Source organism: Macrobrachium rosenbergii, chromosome 25 (genome assembly GCF_040412425.1).
Source record: "Macrobrachium rosenbergii isolate ZJJX-2024 chromosome 25, ASM4041242v1, whole genome shotgun sequence".
NCBI classification, from domain to species: domain Eukaryota; kingdom Metazoa; phylum Arthropoda; class Malacostraca; order Decapoda; family Palaemonidae; genus Macrobrachium; species Macrobrachium rosenbergii.
Window position 1 is genome coordinate 22,675,246 of NC_089765.1, and position 23,017 is coordinate 22,698,262.

General features: G+C 36.4%; 1 long non-coding RNA gene across 1 annotated transcript; it reads right to left on the reverse strand.

Annotated features, from left to right (window-relative positions):
* Positions 1-2,863: 2,863 nt before the first annotated feature.
* Positions 2,864-12,925, reverse strand: LOC136852447 (uncharacterized). The gene is made up of 4 exons (XR_010857145.1): positions 12,797-12,925; positions 7,072-7,945; positions 5,527-5,620; positions 2,864-4,432 (listed from the first exon to the last, which is right to left on the reverse strand). It is a non-coding gene; the product is annotated as an uncharacterized lncRNA (long non-coding RNA).
* Between the last annotated feature and the right edge of the window lie 10,092 nt (positions 12,926-23,017).

Below are 23,017 nucleotides of genomic sequence, written 5' to 3' on the forward strand. Positions count from 1 at the left end.
GATACTGCTATAAATTTCTTGATTTTTGGTTGTGCTGAGAAATAACAAAGACAGTAATTGCCTATTATACCTAAATGAGGGAGAGGACTTGGTGAGAACTGAGATAGAAGATGAAATGCAGAAGTCCTTTACAATAAAATCAGTACACAAAATACAATTTGGTATACAGTAATTTTCCCATTATTCAGAATTTAAAGTTAGATTTTTAGCATTAACAGTTAACTTAATCTTTATCTGATCAAATGACTGAACTTTAATTGGAATTGTATGAAACATTAACAAATACAAAAGAACGAGAAAATTGATTAATAACTTAACCTAAAATAATCTCCATATGTCAAGACACTGTTACACATTCTAAAATTGACAAGACCTTTAACTCACAAATAATAAACGTGACTCTCTCAAGCAATTCACGTTAAAAAAGCCAAAAGCGTGCAAGTATACCCTTTTATAATGTACCTACACCGTCCGAACTGATTTAGTTCCTAAGCTGAAACAGAACTCTTCTGACAAGATTTCGCTTTTGACAACTGTTCGAAATTTCCTGACATGACCTGTGCCTTTCAAGGGTACTTGTTTACATGGCTTCATTGTGAGTCATTTTTGGGAAAGTATACTTATAACCAGAATCCCTAACTAATAGTACATAATTAAATGGCTGCTATCTTCATTCCTAAGAAACCACTAAGAAATGAATTTCCATAACATAGTAAAAGTCTGAAAAATATCTAGTGCCCAGTAAAAATGTTAGTGATTAGATCTCAAATTGATTTTAATCTTTCCGGAAAGTGTAATATCAACGTAACATTAAGACCAATAAACCCTTCAATTAACTGAGAATGCTTACTGATTCATGCACCAAGAACATCCTTGTCAAACTCCTCATAAAGTAGCACTTTTGAGTTTACTTGTTCATACACCTAAGATACCATTGCTGATAATACTAACGGCATTTAAAGGAACGCTTTGAGTTTGAGTTTATTGATTCATTAACCTAGAATATAATTTTCAGAAAGCGTACAAAATTACCCTCAAGTAATGCATTCAATCTAAGGAGTGACTGAATAATTTACATAAAACACTACTGTTAATAGTGCAAAATTCCCTTTAAAATAATGCTTTGAATTTGAGTTTACTCGTTAAGTCAATTATCTGCTATATATTTGATCATTCCAAACTGCCCTCAACGTAACGCGCTCAGTTTGAAACCTTCACATGCCAGCAGTGTCTTGAAATATGCAGAGATGCCTTGACAATAATGCTCTTGATAAGATACCCTCCAATATTTACAGTCTTAATTATTCGTCACAAGCTTTGGACAAAACTTACAGAATATCGCTTAGTCGCTTGGAGATAATGAGGAGTTCTCCATTTGTCATTAAATTCAAGATAAAACTAATAAACTAAATTCTGAAATATATCTCGTCCTAACAGTGTAAACGTGCAGATGCTTCAGGCTATGGTATCTCCCCTGTATTAAACAAAACCTTTCAGTAAATTAAGTTTTAAAGTTTAGGTACAAACACCTACATAATATCACAGTTACGCAAGGCCCGATGTCTCCCCTGTATTAAACAAAACCTTTCAGTAAATCAAGTTTTAAAGTTTAAGTACAAACACCTACATAACATTACAGTTACGCAAGGCCACAAAATCATTACAAAATTAATCCTAAAGGAACCCCGATATAAATCAATAAAGAAAAAACTATGGTGAAGGCTAGTGAAGGTTAACTCTGTCCTTACTACAAAGGAGGCTAGTCTTATATTATCTATAAGATTCGTTGAGGAAAAATAACAGAAATCATTTGCAGTTTAGCTGAAGATGTTACTTATTCTATAAAAGTTAATACCTCTCGGGTTTGACTCCTCACACCTATTCCTAACTATACTGACCAACACAAAGATATTGCATAAAACCTATCCTTTCTAACTACTGAATTTTTGCTCTTGATAATTTTTAAACTTCAGGAAAATGACAGAAAATCATACGCATAACCCACTATTAATCTCACGCACTGAACAGCGACCTACTGGGTACTGTAAATCAAAACTGAGTTGATGGAAAAGCTGTCATTAACCACACGTGACTTCTCGATTTAACATATTTAAAATGCAGCAATGGCTGTCTATATCTGATATGACGCTAGCAAGAAATTCACGTTGAATATTCTGTTGCCTGAAACATCATTAACTACCTGACAGGTGATTTTAAACTAACGAGAATTCTAAGTAAAAATGATGTATCCGGAAATGTAATACGCTCCTTGGTAGCTGATGCTAACACGTAGAAATTCATGTGAAAATTTTGTATCGCAAAACATAGATTATTAAACCCATAAGATATTTAATTAATGGAAAAAGAGCGAGAGAGGGTGAAATGTATCCGGAAGCACCCTGACCTTTTTGATAGCCTACCACAAACTTATGAATATTATGCAAAGAAAAAGTATCCTGAAACATGCTACATGGCTAATATGCAAAAGAAAATGACTTATGTATCCGGATACACTGAGCTACTTGTAACCGTTATCAAACCGATACAGATTCAAGTAAAAACAAATCTATGTACCCTGTAACATGTAAACTACTTGATGTTAAACAGATATGACAAATATATAAAAACCTAGGCATCATAAACAATTTTCATGTGACAGACAATTTTAAACCAAGTAAGAAAAGAGAAATTTTCTGAAATGCATTGAAGTACTTTTCGTATGCATCCCGAATTATAGCTATCACATAGCTATTGTTAAAAATGATACAAAAATCAAGTTAACATTATATACAGTATGCCGAATCACTGAGCTAATTTATAGCAGACAGAGAATTCCAGGAGGAAAATAAATGATGCATCCTAAATCACAGTGGACTACCTCATGTAACAAAGACTCCTAAAGTTCCTGTTTAGAAATTTTAAGTAGCAAACCTGAGCTTGAGTCAGTCTTGGGACAATATTATGACCCTGATACGACACGTGCACAACACTTTAAATTGAACTCTATCCAATTTTTAATAGTCAAAATGAGTTCAGACTGTCACTCTATGAAAGTATGACGCTTTCCAGCATCTATATTAATGAAGCCATTTTTTCCATATTTTGGCTTCTTGTACAAATTTGGTCATTCATGTTTGGTAGTCGCCTTTTGAATTCCAAGATGTGATTCATGTACAAATCTAGTAATTGTTCAAACTGTAGTCTCCTCTTGAATTCCAAGGTGTGTTTCATGTACAAATCTAGTAATTGTTCCAACTGCAGTAGCCTCTTGAATTCCAAGATGTGATTCATGTACAAATCTAGTAATTGTTCAAACTGTAGTCTACTCTTGAATTCCAAGGTGTGTTTCATGTACAAATCTAGTAATCGTTCAAACTGCAGTAGCTTCTTGAATTCCAAGGTGTGATTCATGTACAAATCTAGTATTTGTTCAAACTGTAGTTGCCTCTTGAATTCCAAGGTGTGTTTCATGTACAAATCTAGTAATTGTTCAAACTGTAGTCTCCTCTTGAATTCCAAGGTGTGTTTCATGTACAAATCTGGTAATTGTTCAAACTGTAGTCTCCTCTTGAATTCTAATGTGTGTTTCATGTACAAATCTAGTAATTGTTCAAACTGCAGTCTCCTCTTGAATTCCAAGGTGTGTTTCATATACAAATCTAGTAATTGTTCAAACTGTAGTTTCCTCTTGAATTCTAATGTGTGTTTCATGTACAAACCTGGTAATTGTTCAAACTGTAGTCTCCTCTTGAATTCTAAGGTGTGTTTCATATACAAACCTAATAATTGCTCAAACTGTAGTCGCTTCTTGAATCCAAGGTGTGATTCATATACAAATCTAGTAATTGTTCAAACTGTAGTCTCCTCTTGAATTCCAAGGTGTGATTCATGTACAAATCTAGTAATTGTTCAAACTGTAGTCGCCTCTTGAATTCAAGGTGTGATTCATCTGCAACTCTAGTAATTGTTCAAACTGTAGTCACATTTTTGAATTCCAAGATGTGATTCAAGTACAAATCTGGTAATTGTTCAAACTGTAGTCTCCTCTTGAATTCCAAGGTGCGTTTCATGTACAAATCTGGTAATTGTTCGAACTGTAGTCGCCTCTAGAATTCCAAGGTGTGATTCATGTACAAATCTGGTAATTGTTCAAATTGTAGTCGCCTTTTGAATTCCAAGGTGTGTTTCATTTACAAATCTAGTAATTGTTCGAACTGTAGTCGCCTCTTGAATTCCAAGGTGTGCTTCATGTACAAATCTGGTAACTGTTCAAACTGTAGTCTCCTCTTGAATTCCAAGGTGTGTTTCATGTACAAATCTGGTAATTGTTCAAACTGTAATTTCCTCTTGAATTCCAAGGTGTGTTTCATGTACAAATCTGGTAACTGTTCAAACTGTAGTCGCCTCTCGCATCTGAGGTGTAGACACTTTCCTGAGGAGATGAGGAAGAAGGTAATGACATCCCGTTGAGATATTTTGTCTTACAACATAATAAGATAAAATATACATGTTATATCGAGGCCCCCAGCATTGTAAACAAAGACCTCTTTCACCAAAGATTTACGAAAGGTACAGGGTTTTCATGGGCCAGTACGAAGGTCTGTAGTCATTTATCGTGGACATCTCAATTAAATAAAATTTTATTTGGTCACAGCTACAATAAATATTAATTTAAAACTGGATTGCAATGCAAATTTCACTAAAAAAGAGAAAAGCTTCTTAGTTTAATGCTCAGTTAGCAAAATACAGTAAAGCGTTCCCTACATTTAATCTGTATTATTATTATTATTATTATTATTATTATTATTATTATTATTATTATTATTATTATTATTATTATTATTATTATTATTATTATTACTACTACTACTACTACTACTTGGGCCTGACTATAACATTTAAAAAACCATTTCAAAGTTTTCATGTAATCTGATAAGAATCTTCAGTACCAGCAATGTCTCGTTTGCCCTAAACAACCTAAGCACTCATCTAGTTGACACAATTATCTCAAAAAGAGAGCCTTTACTACTTTCACGGTCTGGATTTCTCACGGTACTTATGAAAACCACACCCTTCTGTACAATACACTAAAACTTACCCATAATTACAGTGGAAATGACAGAGAAAATTAAACTAGTCATATGGAGCTTCAAAATACCAAGATTTTATATATGAAACTTATGAATACTAAAGCGATCTACCTTCTGGCTCCTTTTAGTATTGTAAATAGAGTTACTTTATCAAGATTCAGTTTCACTTTTTATCTCACTATCTCTTCGTTCTGTCCTGGGTCAGATATAAATTATACAGTTTATATTGTATAATTTATACAATATAAATAGTATAATTGTATAATTTATACAATATAAACTATACAAATTATACAATTTATATTGTATAATTTTGAATTTCTGTAAAAGAAACCTCTAAATCTGTAGTTTCGACTCCATCTTAATCACCATTTCTGTCCCACACAAGTCACACATTTCCCCAGAGAAGCCGATTTCATATTCATCAAACACCTACCTTGGTTAAAAGTGTTATGCAACTTCTCTCTCTGGAGCTTGTTCGTCGAAATTCGTCGATTATTCCCATTAAGAACTTACAAGCAGTGGATAACCTGAAGGAATGGGAAAGAAGTTAATTATATCGTAGAAATCTGCAGTGAATCAATAGACCTAGACCAAAGTGCCCGTCATTTCTGTTATATTCATGAACAGCACTCAACCCAATTTTGTATTCAGTCTAGAGCTGCTACGATCTTCTTTAGAACTCAGCTCTGTTTTATATCTGAGAAGCAAAGAGTGAACCATTTACGCTTGCTTCCTTGGGTGGAAGGGTCTGGTTTACTGGGTGTGCAAGACAGTACGGGTGCAAGGCAAAGATAGCACAAAATAAACCAACGAAGTTGGATTAGTTCCGGAAGAAGCATCATTAAAAGAATCACTGAATTTTGCTAACAGCTGCGTATTAAGGGGTGTAGGTTGCAGCATGCAACAATAGTATCAAAGGTGAATTAATATGGCCTATATCCTTGAGCCAATATGTATGCTGAGACAGAGTAGAAGGTGGGAGTCTCTTAGTAACTATGGTCTCGACCACCTCTGGTTTATCAGGCAACGAATGTCAGAAAGGACACCTTCACGAAGAACAACAATGAATCACCTCCAGAAATCACTTGGACTCTACCTAGCGCAGTGTACATGAGAGCACTTTACCTACCTCACTTCCATAGATAGGTTTTGGAAGCAAATCAGGGCCACAGGATGAACCTATATAAAATATATTCAGTACGTCAAACCTGCTGTTCAGGATGAAATCTTAATCACAGCTTGAAAGGAACCGGATTTACAAAAATGTTCCTGACCCTGCCATTGTACATTTAAGATGGCACTTCTGTAAACTTCTGTAATGTGTTTAGACTTCAGTCCTGTGTATGTTTTATTAACCTATTTCTGCCTTAATGCAATATAGAATTTAGACCGAAGGCCAAACGCTGGGACCTATTGGGTCATTCAGCGCTGAAAGGGAAATCACGAGTAAAAGGTTCGAAACGTTTAGCAGGAGGAAAACATCGCAGTTGCACTATCAAACAATTGATAGGATAGGGTGGAAAGTAAGCTGGAGGAAAGAATATGAAAGGAGGTACAGTGAAAGGAATGAAAGAGGTTGCAGCTAGGGGCCGAAGGGACGCTTCAAAGAACCTTAAGTAATGCCTTCAGTCCCCCTACGGGGTATCTCTGGCCTAAGGTTCATACTTTATAAGAAATATGTTTACAAAACCTTCAGTAACGTCAGTGTTTTTACGACAAAAATTATTTATGCCTTTAATTTGAACCTCACGGAAATAATATATTTCTAGGACTTGTACCCACTCTTGAAATATCAACAGAATACTTGTTGTTGACGGCAACAGTTCCAAAGCGCTCGCAGGACCTCCATTATCAAGTTAATAGTTTATTCATCAGATGTAATTGCTCACACTGCATATTCCCCATTCACTTTTTGATATTCCATGTCATAGCATTGACTAAACAAAAAAAGTTTTAAGTTTCTTTTTGAAAGACTTACTGGTTCCAACTGTCCACTCCTGTCCCATCATGAATGCCGAATAGCATTCTACCTCGACGGCAGTTTACGGACTTTGATGTTCGAGTGGTTCCTGGTCCCTCCTCCCCCGTCGTTTAGGTACAAACTGAAGTCGTTATGATACATCTATAAAGTCAATTTGATACAGCCCAGCCCAGTTCTTCACAAACGGTTTCAACGCTAAAACTGATTTCTTCAAATATCTGCGAGTTATTTTTCATAACAAAAAATGTCGCATTTGCTTTTTACTGTTAGGCACTTACCGACATATATACAAACATTTATTTCTTACAAGTAAATAATAGAAGTTTACATAATTCAGACATCTAGAACGTTGTGCAAGTTTCATGAATAACGTTAATTTTTCTGAACAATTTCTTCATTCCAATATGACAATTATTAACCTACCGCGTTGGTTTCGCAAATCTAAGTTTCCAAAGTTATAGTCAATCTATATACTGATTTCGTGATACTAATTTACTGAAGAAAAACTACTAAATTAACACGCTCAGCCAAACGATTCCTAAAACCTGACTGACAACAATGTTTCCTCCAGAGACGAATGTCTCTCTAACACTGATTATTTCCAAACAACACGTTTGCAACAATAGACCGCGCACCAAATTTCGCTTCATTGAGAGATTTCTGAGTTTGGCGATTGAGTTTACTGATTTATAATAAGCTGTATCTGGATTTAGGGTCAGTCATCAAATCTGCTGAGTTACTTTGTGTGTTATTCAGTAACTAATGATTGACAGGTCTTATGTCAAAAACGGGAGTTGTATCGAATTGTCTTTATGGATGTACTGGAAACACCTGAATCGAAGTGACCGGAGCCCTGAAGCGAAACCTCGTTCTGTAAACAAAAATGAATCTGCATTAATTACTGATTACGAAAAAAGTCTGAATAGAATAGAATATAGAATCTAGGCCAAAGGCCAAACGCTGGGACCCACGAGGTCATTCAGCGCTGGAACGGAAATTGACAATAAAAAGGTTTGAAAGGTTTAACAGGGGGAAATACCTCGCAGTTGCACTATGAATGAATTGTTAGGAGAGGGTGGAAAGGAAGATGGAGGAAGGAGAATCTGAACGGAGGTACAGTAAAAGGAATGAAAGGGGTTGCAGCTAGGGGCCTAAGGGACGTCGCAAAGAACCTTAAGTAATGCATACAGTGCACCGCATGAGGTGCACTGACGTAAAATGTACTGATATGAGTTTATTAACCATCTACTAATCTCTTACAGTATATTTACCTCGATTCAGCTTTGGTACATCTACATAAACTGAGCAGAAATGTCCAAGAACTTTGTTAAAAAATACCTGCGTTTTACTCAAAATGTATTTTGTATTTCCAACCCATTCTCTATCGTGCGAGCAAACACTTATCTGCTTTGCTTGGACTAAAATAATAATTGTGTTCATAACTCGGGTAATAAAATCCTTTGGAGGACTCGGGGCTATGGCTGAATTAAAGACATTTGCTTGAGTCACTCTATATCTGTACTGAATGGCTATTCTACATCTGAATGTCCTCAATTTAAAGCGCTCATTCTTTTCTCAAGTAAACTTACATTCTCATTAAGTCAAAATGATAACAATGTTCCTTCCAGCATGCCAGATATTTTCCCACATCCCATAGCTGAGGATCTGGTATTGTGAATGCATGCTACGTCTGTTTAGACCTTGGCTCTATCTACCATTACTTCTCCATGGGTGTTAAGATAGTGTACATTAGACCACCATTATGGAGTACGCTTATGATTCTTCGAATGTGTGTGCATGAGGTGACAAATAAATTCCGTGGTATGGTGAAAGATAAAGACGCCTACAGGTAACAACAAGAAAAACTCCACAACAAACACAAAACAACAGTTAATGACTAACACTGTCAATGCATCTGAAATAACTAAGATGAATAAAATTCAGCATTGGAAACGAACTGATAGCAAGGTATCAAGTAGGCTGGACTCACGAATGATCCGAGATACCATCGTTAACATATATTAACATTGAGAACTTATTTTGAGACGTAATGCGATGAACGGAATTGACTAAACGAATTCAAATAATGCTGGAACTCTTTCGGTGCAGTTTTGTGATCCATGACCCTATTTTATTCCTCTGACCCGCGAGCTTTCGAATAGATAGGCCTAATATTTTTTGCTATTAGGGATGTAATATAAAGTTTAGTCTTTCGTATTAGAGGACGCACATGCTTTTCAAGGTTCCACTTCTGTAACCAAGTCTAAACGATTACAAAACCTATATTACCGAACGTCATGAAAACTAATGCAAACAGCCCAGTGTATGCCGGACTTGAAAAGGCCTTACAAGCAATCTGCACTGATTAAAATTCCTGGTGGGTTCTGTTACAAAATGAGATATGATAAACTAAACGTTTTCGAGTGATGTAGTGAAAACTACTCACATTTAACGCTGGCTCAAGCATCCACCTCCAAAAACAATCATTTTAGCCCACCAGCAATTCTAGTAAGACGAATGCAACGATTGTCAAATGGGAACACCTTTCTGTGGAGTGCCGTGGTCTGATCACCTTACCAGTCTTGCACGTAACTAAGAATAATGAAAACACGTAGTAATGTTAACTATTCTTCCGTAAACAACGGCCCCTAACCACGTAGGCACACATACAAAACCTCCAGATTTACCCGTTTCATAATGTACTATAGGGATACTTAAAATAATAATTTACTTATATACTGTCAACATACGGAATGGACTTCCTTTTTAACCATCCATCGCTTAACTTCCATCATTTTTTTTATGTTCAACGTTTTACTGTAATAACAGCAAAATATACATCTATGCTCATTACTTAGAAGGCACCAATAGTCATATTGATGTCATTTTGAACTGCCAAGAAATATGGAGTCTTCCTTAAATCAGTTACCATATGAACTTCAAATCACGGCAAAGACATGAGATTCATTCTATTAAATAACATCATCCCAGACGGAGGATAAGTTATTTCCTTTACCTTCGATGGCTAAAGCCTAAATGCAAGGGTGTAGTGAACCATTTCAACAAATACCTTTCCTTACCTAGACAAAACCAGACTTGTAGTTGCTTGAAAATTCCATTTACATATTTAAGTCACAGAATGTGCCTTTTAAGTAACTGCTATCCGCGTGACAAAATTATTAAATATTAAAAGTACGGAGTCGCTGCAATACACTGCAGTTTTGGAGTCATTCAAAAAAACTGCAACATTTTTGCAAAGTAACATGGTCTCTACTTCAAACCAAACTTGTTCATAGAGGCTGCTAAGCAGAGAGTGTTTCATTTTCCCACGTTCTCCCGTAGTACCCAACCCTGCAGGCCTGCATGGGCTGCAAGTTGATGTAACGATGCTTAAAATACGTCATTTACATATAGCTACTCTCAACGCAAACACCAGGCAATCCTTTCGATTTGCCTTCAGTCATAATCTAAGGCAATTTTCCTGATAAATGGCTTCGTACAGTAATATCAAAGCCACTACTATATTAAATGATTAACGGAAAAGATAATACATAACTCGAAGTTACATTCGCCTTTATCTGTCACGAGTGCCCCTAGTAACTATCATACCATAATGCCACTGATACCCAGTTGTTTACCTGGCTTTAAATTTCGGTTTAAACACTTGACACCAACTTTACCAATACGAAATGAATTACAATATAAACAAGTAAAAAATGGGCCGAAATTTCTTCGGCGCAATCGAGTTTTCTGTGCAGCGTATAATGCTGAATGAGCCACGGCCCATGAAACTTTCAGCCACGGCCCAGTGATGGCCTGTCCCATAGCGTTGCCAGACGCACGATCATGGTTAAATTTAACCTTAAATAAAAACTACTGGGACTAGACGGTTGCAATTTGGTATGTTTGATGATTTGAGGGTGGATGATCAACATACAAATTTGCAGCCCTCTAGCCTCAGTAGTTTTTGAGATCTGAGGGCGGACGGACAGACAAAATGCCATCAAATTGTTTTCCTTTTACAGAAAACTAAAACCAAATACCTTTGTTACCCAGAGTCTCATACGATGTAAATAACACTAAATAAGTAGCACTTTTCGAAAGTCATTCATTCATTAACACTCGACCGTCCACCTCATCTCCATCAAACCAGGTGACGAACTCACCGGCCCGACTGGGCCAGAACAAGCACTTCCGGTTACCTGTCACGTCATCACATAACTACAGCGGTGAACTTTGTTGGCAGGTGGAGTTACGTTAATTTAAGTCAAGTTTATTTGATCACTTATGGGCGAATAAAATTTAAGTAAAATACACGCAAGACCATATATTCTCACAAAAGATTGTCTCCTTTTTTACAACCTGAAAAGTGTCATATGAATTTTTCTAAGGTTTCAACTACGAGAGAGAGAGAGAGAGAGAGAGAGAGAGAGAGAGAGAGAGAGAGAGAGAGAGAGAGAGAGAGAGAGAGAAACGAACGCACACTAAAATCCTAACCTAAACCCCTTTATAACGGAAATAATCCCGGATTTTTTCTTCGGAATCCCCAGCTAATGAAATAACAGGTGGGCGTGGCAGAGGCTTCGAGCTGTCAAACTCGCAAACGGCAGATGAAAGACCAATTTGGAAGCTTTCTCTTCGTTTCTGATAAAAGGCAATAAAGCCTTCCTTGAACGTGCGCTCGCGAGCTCGTGCGTATGTATAGTTTCCCACACCTATCACCTTCATCCATGGATCCTACCCACCAAGATTAATGCAAAATTCGACTCTATATACAGGTGTCCTTTCGTGCTTTTGATGACCATGTTTGATGAACGTCATAATATTAATATAAAAACCTCGAATTAATCAGTTGAAAACTGTCCCGAACCTGAATGAATGGCCATACCTTTAAATGACTAAGGAAATGAAAATCGGACTCATTAAAACCCATCGTCCACCACCCGGTAAGCAGGCAATTCACCTGTGATCACGGTTGTTCCCCTGATTCAAACAGTATGTTGCAAATTAGTGATGACTATTCAGCAGGGACCCAAGTAATTATTGCATTAATTACAGAACAACAGATGAACTAAGTTACGAATTCGTGATGTTGATTAAGCAAATACTTGGTCGTTGATTTACCGATGTCACGCAAATACGGAAACAGTTTTTTTTATGGATTTTTTACATCGATGGTGACATTTCAGGGCCGGAGCATCTCAGGTTTAGGTGCAAGATTTCCTTCGCTTGAATTTTATGCCATTTTGAGATAATTATTTTTAATTGCGCCTAAAATACTTTTCGATTGGAAGATTATGAGCAGAAAAATTCTAGATAGTTGTCTCTTTGCCTGTTGCTACATTACTTGAGAGAGAAAAGGTCTGTCAGATATCGTGTGTGTTGGCTTAAAGCGCTCTGATGTCCACATCAGGCCTCTTACCACCTTCAACGCCTTAGTACCCCTATGATAAACGTTTTGCCATGGACCCCGAGCTACATTCAAGAGCCTCAGAATTATCACACAAATTTGTAAAGTCAGATTTTGGAAATGCATACAACGGTTTTCCAAATTCAAAGGACTTTACGATTTACAGAAATCTTTTAAAAGTGCCAGAGTTCTGAATTCCGTGACCACAATAATTCTATCGATGGCCATTTCTCAGATAGCCAATGGTTATTCAGACCTCCAAAGTCTACGAAATCAATGTAAGATAAACCAACTTGATGTCCTTGTTCTTACCAGAATATTTTTCTACATGTCCTAAGCTCTTGTTTATAAAGGGATCCTTCCACCTCCGTGTTTACAACTTCACTGAGCCCTCCGTCCGATGTCAAACAGGAGTTGTTTTGGCCAGTCAGAGGACTCCACCTTATCCAACGTTTCTATTGTCCCCTTTCATTGGCTGAAAGCATTGGCTTTTGGCAAAGCGTCTTCGTAAACGATCTCCCATTGGTTGGTGGAATGAGAACCAGTTTTCAAAAGATGTAAAAGATATTTCTATGGAGACCTATCTCCTTCGATGTCTAACGTGTATGTGAATTGTGTATGAACATGTAAGAATACAAAAGAAAATTTAAGCTTACTAGAAGGGCATATATATATATATATATATATATATATATATATATATATATATATATATATATATATATATATATATATATATATATATATATATATATATGTATTATGTATGTATGTATGTGTATATATATATTTCACTTGGAGAGAGAGAGAGAGAGAGAGAGAGAGAGAGAGAGAGAGAGAGAGAGAGAGAGAGAGAGAGAGAGAGAGAATCGTGGAAGGGTAAATTATAAACCACTTAATTTTTAGACGTTGCGCAAAGTAGGCAAGCAATTAAGATATAGTCAGGACACTACAAGAACCAAATCAAAACTACATAATTACCAAGACGAAGAAAATGAATATAAAACGAGAGAGAGAGAGAGAGAGAGAGAGAGAGAGAGAGAGAGAGAGAGAGAGAGAGAGAGAGAGAGAGAGAAATGAACGCACACTAAAAATCCTAACCTAAACCCCTTTATAACGGAAATAATCCCGGATTTTTTCTTCGTAATCCCCCGCTAATGAAATAACAGGTGGGTGCGGCAGAGGCTTCGAGCTGTCAAACTCGCAAACGGCAGATGAAAGACCAATTTGGAAGCTTTCTCTTCGTTTCCGATAAAAGGCAATAAAACCTTCCTTGAACGTGAGCTCGCGAGCGCGTGCGTAAGTAAAATTTTCCGTGCTCCTTGCTGTACAGGAGACCCGGCGAGCTTTTGTAACTTACGGGCTGCTCACACGAAGGAGACTTTGTACTGGCACAAGGCCACCTTAACCTCACAAAAAGACAGTATCGCAGAACACAGACCAAAAGACAACGTCAGTAGCTACAGATTCAAGAACTATCACTCTCGCGAATGGAGTGGAATGCAAAGTTTAGTCCAAAGGCCAAGCGCTGGGACCTATGAGGTCATTCAGTCATGAAAGGGAAACTGAGAGTAAAAAGGTCTGAAAGGGGCAACGGAAGGAAAACCTTTTGCAGTTGCACTATGAAAGAATTGTCAGGAGAGAGTAGAAAGTAAGACGGAAGAAAGAGAATATGAAACGAAGGTACAGTCAAAGGAATGAAAAGGGCTGCAGCTAGGGGCCAAAGGGACGCTGCAAAGAAACTTAGGTAATGCCTACAGTGTACAGAATGAGGTGCACTGACGGCACTGTCCCCTTACGGGAGCAAAACGTTCGGAAAGCAACGCTTCTTCGCCTTCTGGTCACGAATAACACAAATCACAATTCACAAAAACAGCCTCAAAACTCGAAGGTCGTGAAATAGGTCAACTTTGGAACGCCCCTATCCCCAAATTCTGACTGGTTAAACCAACGCGATTTCCAAGATTCAAGGTCAGTTGTTTCCTTGGTTCAAAGTTCCACTAAATATTCTTTATTCGTAAATAACATCGTATTTATTTTAACCCAGAACTTTCAGAAGTGATTTTATGATGACGAGCGTCTAAATAGAAATCAAAATTCATATATAGAAATTTTACGTCTATAGCTGATATATTCTTTTAAACAGTAGTCAGTTCTCAATGTATGATTAAATAATTTCCTTGTAAACGAAGAACCAAAAAAGCTTAATGACTTATTGTGACTTTTTTATTTTAAAAAGTCGAAATTCTCTGTACGATAACATTTTTGAAAAAGTAGTCACGACAACCAGAGGAAAGAAACCATTCAAGATGGCTGCGCTTTCGATACCCATGACCCACCCCCAAAATCTTTTATGGCCCGGGGCACGATGCGGCCAATAGGAAACCTTGTGGGCAGGGCATCAGAAGGAGGCACTATTGCAGTAAGGACAGCTACAGAAAAAAAAAAACACGTTTTGTTTTACCCTCCATCTTGTGACGATGCATTTGAATCTCATTAAAATCATTTCGTCTGTTTTTCTTATATTTATTTAAACAATTTACCTAAAATGTATTGCCAACCCACCAGTTAGTTTGGTGGTATAGCGTTCATAGCAGCACTTCGATGCATTCAGTGATATAGAAAAGAAATTTACACTCAGGAGCTTAATTCCGTGTCATGAAATAAATGTACTAAATAAATAAAGGAATAAAAGTAGTGAATGGTAGAACAGCGAAGAGAGAGATAGTAAATAAAGTAGCCATGAGCGGGGAGCGTCGAGCCATGTGTAAAATGCTGCCCTGAAAATTGGAATTACGTCGAGGGGTTAATGATAATGGAAACTGCATTGGGAAAATTATTTCTTTTTTCAACTTCAGTCTTTGCGCTCTTTTAACGTAATGGGGTTCTGCTTTAGCTTTTTTATGCGTTGTATTTTTTATTTTGAAATTCAAGTCCATAATCGTTTTTTTATAATAACTAAAAGGCCTTAAAAGGTTGGAATTGACAAGGGAATATTACTATAATAGTAAGGAAATGAACAGTAAAAAGACAAGAAAATAAACGCAAGAAAAGAGCAAATGTATAATAACAGCTACAAAATAAAAAATAAGAACTAAAGATCTATGATCATTTTGAGAACAAAAATAATAATAATTTTACTGATTTGTTACAGAGAATGAAGTAGCTGGAGATGAAACAAATAAAATAATGATAACACCAAATGAAGTAATATTTTCCCTCGGCTGATACTGAACATTTTATTGTGCCAGGTTTTATTTATAAGCTTTGCGGATCTCGGGATATCATCTAACATTCGTGTGTTGGGTCGCTTTGAATTATTATCTTATTCAAAGTAGATGGCTAGATATTTTCATGCTATGACGTAATCCTCATCTTATGCCTAAATCATAAATAGATTTCAGCAAAAGCTTCTATGATACAAGTAATGAAGATTTTGTAGTTGTTTTTTCTTATAAATCCTTTTTTTTTATTTTTTGCATTTTCATAAAAGAAGTAATTTTTCTTAACTTGAAAACATTAACGATAACTTAAAGTTTACAGAGAGAGAGAGAGAGACTTCTTAATGACAGTCATATGAAACCTATGGTTCCTTATTAGCTGCAAGTCAGTAGTTGTCATTCACTGCAGTCCTTTCATAGTTCCTGAATTCTACATCAGCTGTGCAATAAAGTCCCTACCCAGAATGCTTTTATTCTTTTATATCCGAATCTTCATGTAATTCAAGTATTTTGACTTCGTTTATAATATAGAACTATAAAGAGTACATTTTTCTCTGACAAGAAATATTGTCCTAGAAACTCTAATTCGTTCAAGGAATATAGGCATGTAAAGATATATGGATATGTCTCTGAATTCATTTTTTTTCCAAAAAAGCTGTGGTTTTTAGTTTTCTGTAAAAGAAAACTATTGTGCTAGCTTTGTCTGTCCGTCCGCATTTTTTCCTGTACGCCCTCAGATCTTTAAAACTACTGAGGCTAGAGGGCTGCAAATTGATGTGTTGATCATCCACCCTCCAATCATCAAACATACCAAATTGCAGCCCTCTAGCCTTGGTAGTTTTTATTATATTTAAGGTTAAAGTTAGCCATGACTGTACGTCTGGCAACGCTGTAGGACAGGCCACCACCAGGCTGTGGCTGAAAGTTTCATGGGTCCCGGCTCGTACAGCATTATACGCTGTACAGACAACTCGATTACCTCCGAAGACACTTCGGCGCATCTTATACTTGTTTTATGTTAAAAGTAAGTCATAAGTGCTATTAAAACAATACGCTTACTGTAGAACAATAGCTTGTAGCTTACCAATCAGTGACTCGCCTATCACTCTCACTCCATGTTGTTGAGGAATCCTACAGGAGGCTGCAGATGTATGTCAACATAGGCACAGAACCAGGGGTTGGTAAAGTTGACCCTATGTTTCCGCTGGTATTTTCACTGCCTGCAGACCAGCAGTCTTTACTGTACCTGTAAGAATATAGCCTTGAGAAATCATGCTATTGGAGAAATCAATAAAAGACTAAACAAATTGGAGGGAGAAACTTCCACTTACAGAAATGGCTTTTAAAATTGGCTAAACGAGATTGGGAAATTAATTTCTTGGAGATTGGATAGTGCTTGGGAACATGTGTCACCTAATAAGTAAATAAGGTGATATAAGCTAAACAGACCCTCCACTTACAGAAATGGCTTTTAAAATTGGCTAAATGAAGTTTGGGAATTAATTTCTTGGAGACTGGATAGTGCTTGGGAACATGTGTCAGACTTTGTGGATACAATAAGAAGGTGATATAAGCTAAACAGACAAATGAAAAATATGAAGGAAAATTGGGCGGAGACAGAAATATAGTAAGTAGTAAAATAAAAAATACGGTTATATATGGGTTGATTGCCACATTTTCCCTTAGAAAAGGGGATTTTGGGAGATCGACAAGGTGACGTACATCTGGAAACAAATTTTGATTAGCAAGAATTTCATTGCATACGATTTCTTCCTAGCACTCTAGACATATAAAGTTTGGCTTACCTATTGCACACCATCAAATCAATCCACAATGATATTTAAACACAAATATGCACTGATAAGTGCTCATGTGTGAAAAAAGAAAATTAGGATCCTTAGGCTATGTAGCGCATATCAACACGCTCTGTTAATATAGCAAATATTCATCAACTTGGTTATGTAATGAAACCCAACGAAAATGAAACGAAGGAACTATAGAACGCCAAGTTCGTATTTCAGCCAACAAGATGATAATACTACGACCGAAAAATCATATAACGAATGGAAATAAATAATCAAAATCTGAGAAGAGGGAGGCGTCGAGATCATTTCGGTGACCGTATGAAGGAAATTCATTAACAAGTGAAAAATGTGCCGAAGATTCTTCGGCGCAATCGAGTTTTCTTCACAGCCGCTACAGCGTATAATCAAGGCCCACCGAAAATAGATCTATCTTTCGGTGGTCTCGGTATAATGCTGTATGAGCCGCGGCCACTGAAACTTTCACCACGGCCCGGTGGTGGCCTATCCTATATCGTTGCCAGAGGCAAGATTATCTCTAACTTTAACTTTAAATAAAACAAAAACTACTGAGGTTAGAAGGCTGCAATTTGGTGTGTTTAATGATTGGAGGGTGTATGATCAACATACCAATTTGCAGCCCTATGGCCTTAGTATCTTTTGAGATCTGAGGGCCGACAGAAAAAATGCTGACGGACAGACGAAGCCGGCACAATAGTTTCCTTTTACAGAAAACTAAACACTGAAGAAAAAAAGGCAAAATTGAAGGTGAGAGGTTGAAGGTGAGGTTTGCATAATCCAATAATTTTTAAAGCACACGTACGCACACATTTATGCACACATTTACACACACACACACACACACACACCAAAAACAAAAAGAAAACTTTAAACGATTAGAGGGATCTGACTTCGGCCGGAATATCTGCGAAAATTAAAATCACCTATCAGCCTTGGAAATGGAAAAGAGCCCTAGCAGGAAAAAAAAAGACTGATATAAAAATGGTTGAACACTTTAAATAAACGTAACAACCAAAGTTTATAAACGTATATATAGTAAGTGATAACCATTACTTGGCATGGTAAGAGATGGATTCCGAGCTATGCGAAATCCAATCAAACTTGATGGAAAGGAAAAACACCACCTAAACAAAATGAAGCTTGAAACAGTTAAAGGGATGAAATGTAAATATTTACAGAAATTCAAATGAACTAACAGCATGAAAAGGGAAGAGGAAAAGGGGACAAAAATAAAATGGATTAAAACACCATTTTACGAAACGTTACTAATTCAAAGTAAATAACGGATTCCGTCGACAACGCTGTGTTGATGAACATTAACCGTTGTTTATTTCTTCTAAAGGGAAAGGGAAGAATGAAAAGCAAACAGACGAAAGAGAAAACTATGGCGAAGTAGGAGGGCGGCTGAATGAATGGTCTAAAATGCTTCCACACCAGCGAATAAGGGGAGGAAAAACGAGGAAAAAGAACAGACGAATTTTCCAAGAATTATCTACGATCTGTGTTTACAGAATGATTATCGAACTGCATCAAACACCGGGGCTCTTAAATACAAGTTAAAATCACTCCAGCATCAAACCATAATTCAAGTGGGTAACAAGAGAAACGATGACATGAAATATCAGTTTTTCAGGTTGTTGCTAGTAAACAAAATTACAAAATGGATGGCTTTTCAATCCTTCGTCAACCGTGAATCAAAATGACATGCGGTGATATGAATGACTGAAAGCAGCAAGGTAACTCGTTTAGCCCATTCACTCCGATTTTTCATGGGTACTTCCAAAAGGCGGCAACGCCCCTAGATGCTGGTCAAGCCTTTCTCTGTCTCTCTCAGCTTCGTCAGCATAGTCAAGAGGTATTGGGAACCTCCCAGGTTAGGAGACCATTCACAACCGCCTCGAGAGGATCACGTGTGAAGGGTTCTACAATTCCCGTCTGGGCCTTTGCTGAGAGATTCGTAGATGTTGAAGGAGAGGAAGAGATTCTTAGATTTCTTAAGAATACAGAGATCTGGACTGTGGACCCACAGGGAACAAAACCAGAACGGTTCCACATCTTCAAACTTCCCCGCCTATCGAGAGGTGTCAAGGCAAGGGGTTTCAGTATGCAAGGAGATCAGAAATAGTGGGTCCTCTGTCTACCCTGTCTAATTCGGCAGGAATCTGTCAATCAGGCCAAGGCCAAGTGATGATAGCTTACGTAGAGTAAAAAATATTTGCTAACTAAATATGACTTTCTGATAATTTTTCAAACAATATCACCAAGGCTCCAACGACAATCGATATAAGAAAAGAAGAATTCATAAATATCATATAATTTATATGCTAACCAGCTAACAATGAGTAAACATCTAAAAAATACGCCGGTATCAAAAAAAAGGTTAAACGATGCCATTAAAGAGACACATCACAAGAAAAAAAAAAAATAAATAAATGACAAACTGAAAGAAAACCGTCCTTGCAAACACCGCGATTTTTTTTTTTTACACGAAGGGCCTCAATACTCAAAAGATTAAATGCACATATTGAACCCGATGTTCTAAATATAAATATTCAGTCTCTGGGGTCAGCTATACCTTTCCTACTTTCCTACTAGTCTTAGAGACAAATTGGGACGCATCAATTAAAAAAGAAAACTTGTTTCAATACTTGTAATCAACAATAAAGGAAATACGGTGTTATAAATTAATGTGACAGGCAAAGATTTTAAAGACATTTAGGTGACACGGTTAAAAATTCCCCAACTCAACATCTCTTAATATTCACAAAAGCAGTAACCATTTCATTGTCTGTGGAGCCTGTACCTTTGTCTACCAAAGGAAAGTAGCTGTTGCCATAGGCCGTTTCTTTATGAACACCGACAATAAGAATGAAGAAGAGAAAGACAGAAGACAGAACACTTTCGGGTCTGTTCGAACTCAAAAGCAACGTGGAATGAGAGGAGAAGAAAGGAGAAGATATTTCAAGCGGAACAAATTCTTCCGAAAATAGTTCTACCTTTGAGAAAATTTCAGCTCTCACACATGTCAGAGTTACGAGTGACTTTGGACGAGATAGTAAGCTAGTTTTGTTTGTTAGTTAACCATCTAAACAATCGATTAAGAAAAACTGTCCTATCACGAACGACTTTAAAACTGAGTCTTGGCATTTACTGTACAGTTATGGAAAGCCCCTGCAAGAAATGTATATAAAAACTGGACATTACGTAAACTTTGCTGACGTCAATAACCACACTTTTCCGACGAAAAATTAGAAACTTCTTAAAGGCATAACTTATTAAGGGTTCACTAAGCTTTCGGTGCCTCAGCGAACGAGGCCACAACTCATAATTCTTTGAGGGTAAAACCCGAAAGTAAAGGCCAGACTATAACATTATTTCAGTCTGGCAGGGTTATATATATATATATATATATATATATATATATATATATATATATATATATATATATATATATATATATATATATATATATATATATATATATATATATATATATATATATATATATATATATATATTCCTTTATTTATTCATTTTGTTTTGGTGGGAAAATCATCCAGGAAAATTAAGTTTAAGGATTGAAAGGAAAATGAAATATGGTATGGGATTACAAGCATCAGGGAGGATTCAGTTGTAGGGGAAGACGAAGCAGCTAAGAAAGGATTATGTAATCTAAAGTAAGTTACATTGATTCAACTTAGGTTACATTAATAACTTTTCTATATGCAAGGTATGTTTCTCCTGCAATATTCAATGAGCCTCTCTTAAACTTTTGTTGAAATTGTAGTGCTTTAGTTTTCTGCAAAAGAAAACTGTTGTGCCGGCTTTGCCTGTCCGTTCCCACTTCATTCTATCAGCGCTTTTTCAGTCCCCACTTTTCTGTCCGGCCTCAGATCTTAAAAACTACTAAGGCTAGACTGCTGCAAATTAGTATGCTGATCATCCACCCTCCAATCATCAAACATATTAAATTGCAGCCCTCTACCCTCAATTTTTTTATTTTATTTATGGTTAAAGTTAGCCATAATCGTGCTTCTGGCAACGACACAGTACAGGCCACCACCGGGCCGTGGTTAAAGTTTCATGCGCCGCGGCTCATACGGCATTATACCGAGACTACCGAAAGAGAGATCTATTTTCGGTGGCCTTGATTGTACGCTGTAGCGGCTGTACAAGAAACTCGATCGCGTCGAAGATACTTCGGTTCATTTTTTACTTGTTATACCTTCGATTTTAATACTTAATGACCCCTACATTAGGGCCAGAGGTTCTCTCACCCATCATCCCTGGTTTTACAGTCCTCCCAAAATTGATTAAGTAGGAAGGGTAGTTAATATGAAACGGAAATTCTCGACGTGTCTGTTATGAAAAAATAATTCGATAATAGTCTGGCAGGAAGAACTGGTGGTCAACTGTGAGTTTTTATTCGATTTCAAAATTATCAGTCATAAAATATTGTTGAATCCATAAGGGGCTAAATGAAGAACATAGAAAAATTGTCAAAATTTCCATCATTAAATGTGTCTAACTCCACGGAGTCTTATTCAGATAACACCCACAAAAAGCGATAGAACAGAATAAGAGGAACTGGTGGTCAACTGGGAATTTTTATTCGATTTCACAATTATCAGTCATAAAAATTATAGAATCAATAAAAGGTTAAACGTAAGACATAGAAAATTTGTCAACATTTCCGTCATTAAATATGTATAACTACGAAGTCTTATTCAGATAATGCACACAAAAAAAAAGTGATAGAAAAGAATAAGTTTCTTTCCCTTCATCAGAAAAAATTACAGAATGAAATCGACTATTACCTATCAATCTGGAATTATTCCAAAAATCAACAGCTCTCTGATATAAGGGTTTGCTACGGCTGAGATCATATCCGTTATGAAGAGGTCATCGTCGAGGGGCTCCGTTATATAAATCGCCGAGACTCGTGACGGACTTAATCAACGAATTTGCGAAAAAGTGCCCTAATAATATCACCATCAAAGGGGGCGTGAGATTCTCATTAACCCCGGTATGTAAAAGGTTTTGCCCCTTTGTTTGTTGGAAGTCCGTTATCGTGATGTTTCTTACATCCTTGTTCCACTTTTTTTTGGGGTATTCTAAAGTTCCCTTAATTTCCTCTTCGTCCTTTACCTGATTATTTTATTTATTTATTTTTTTGCACGTGATTACCCCTTTGCTAAGAGGACCATTGAAAATATACCGGCTTAATTGCCAACCTTGCTATCTCTCTCTCTCTCTCTCTCTCTATGCCGCCTTATTTATATATATATATATATATATATATATATATATATATATATATATATATATATATATATATATATATATATATATATGTATATATATATGTATATATATATACTGTATTACATTCATTTGTTTATCAGTTCATTATATATATATATATATATATATATATATATATATATATATATATATATATATATATATATATATATATATATATATAT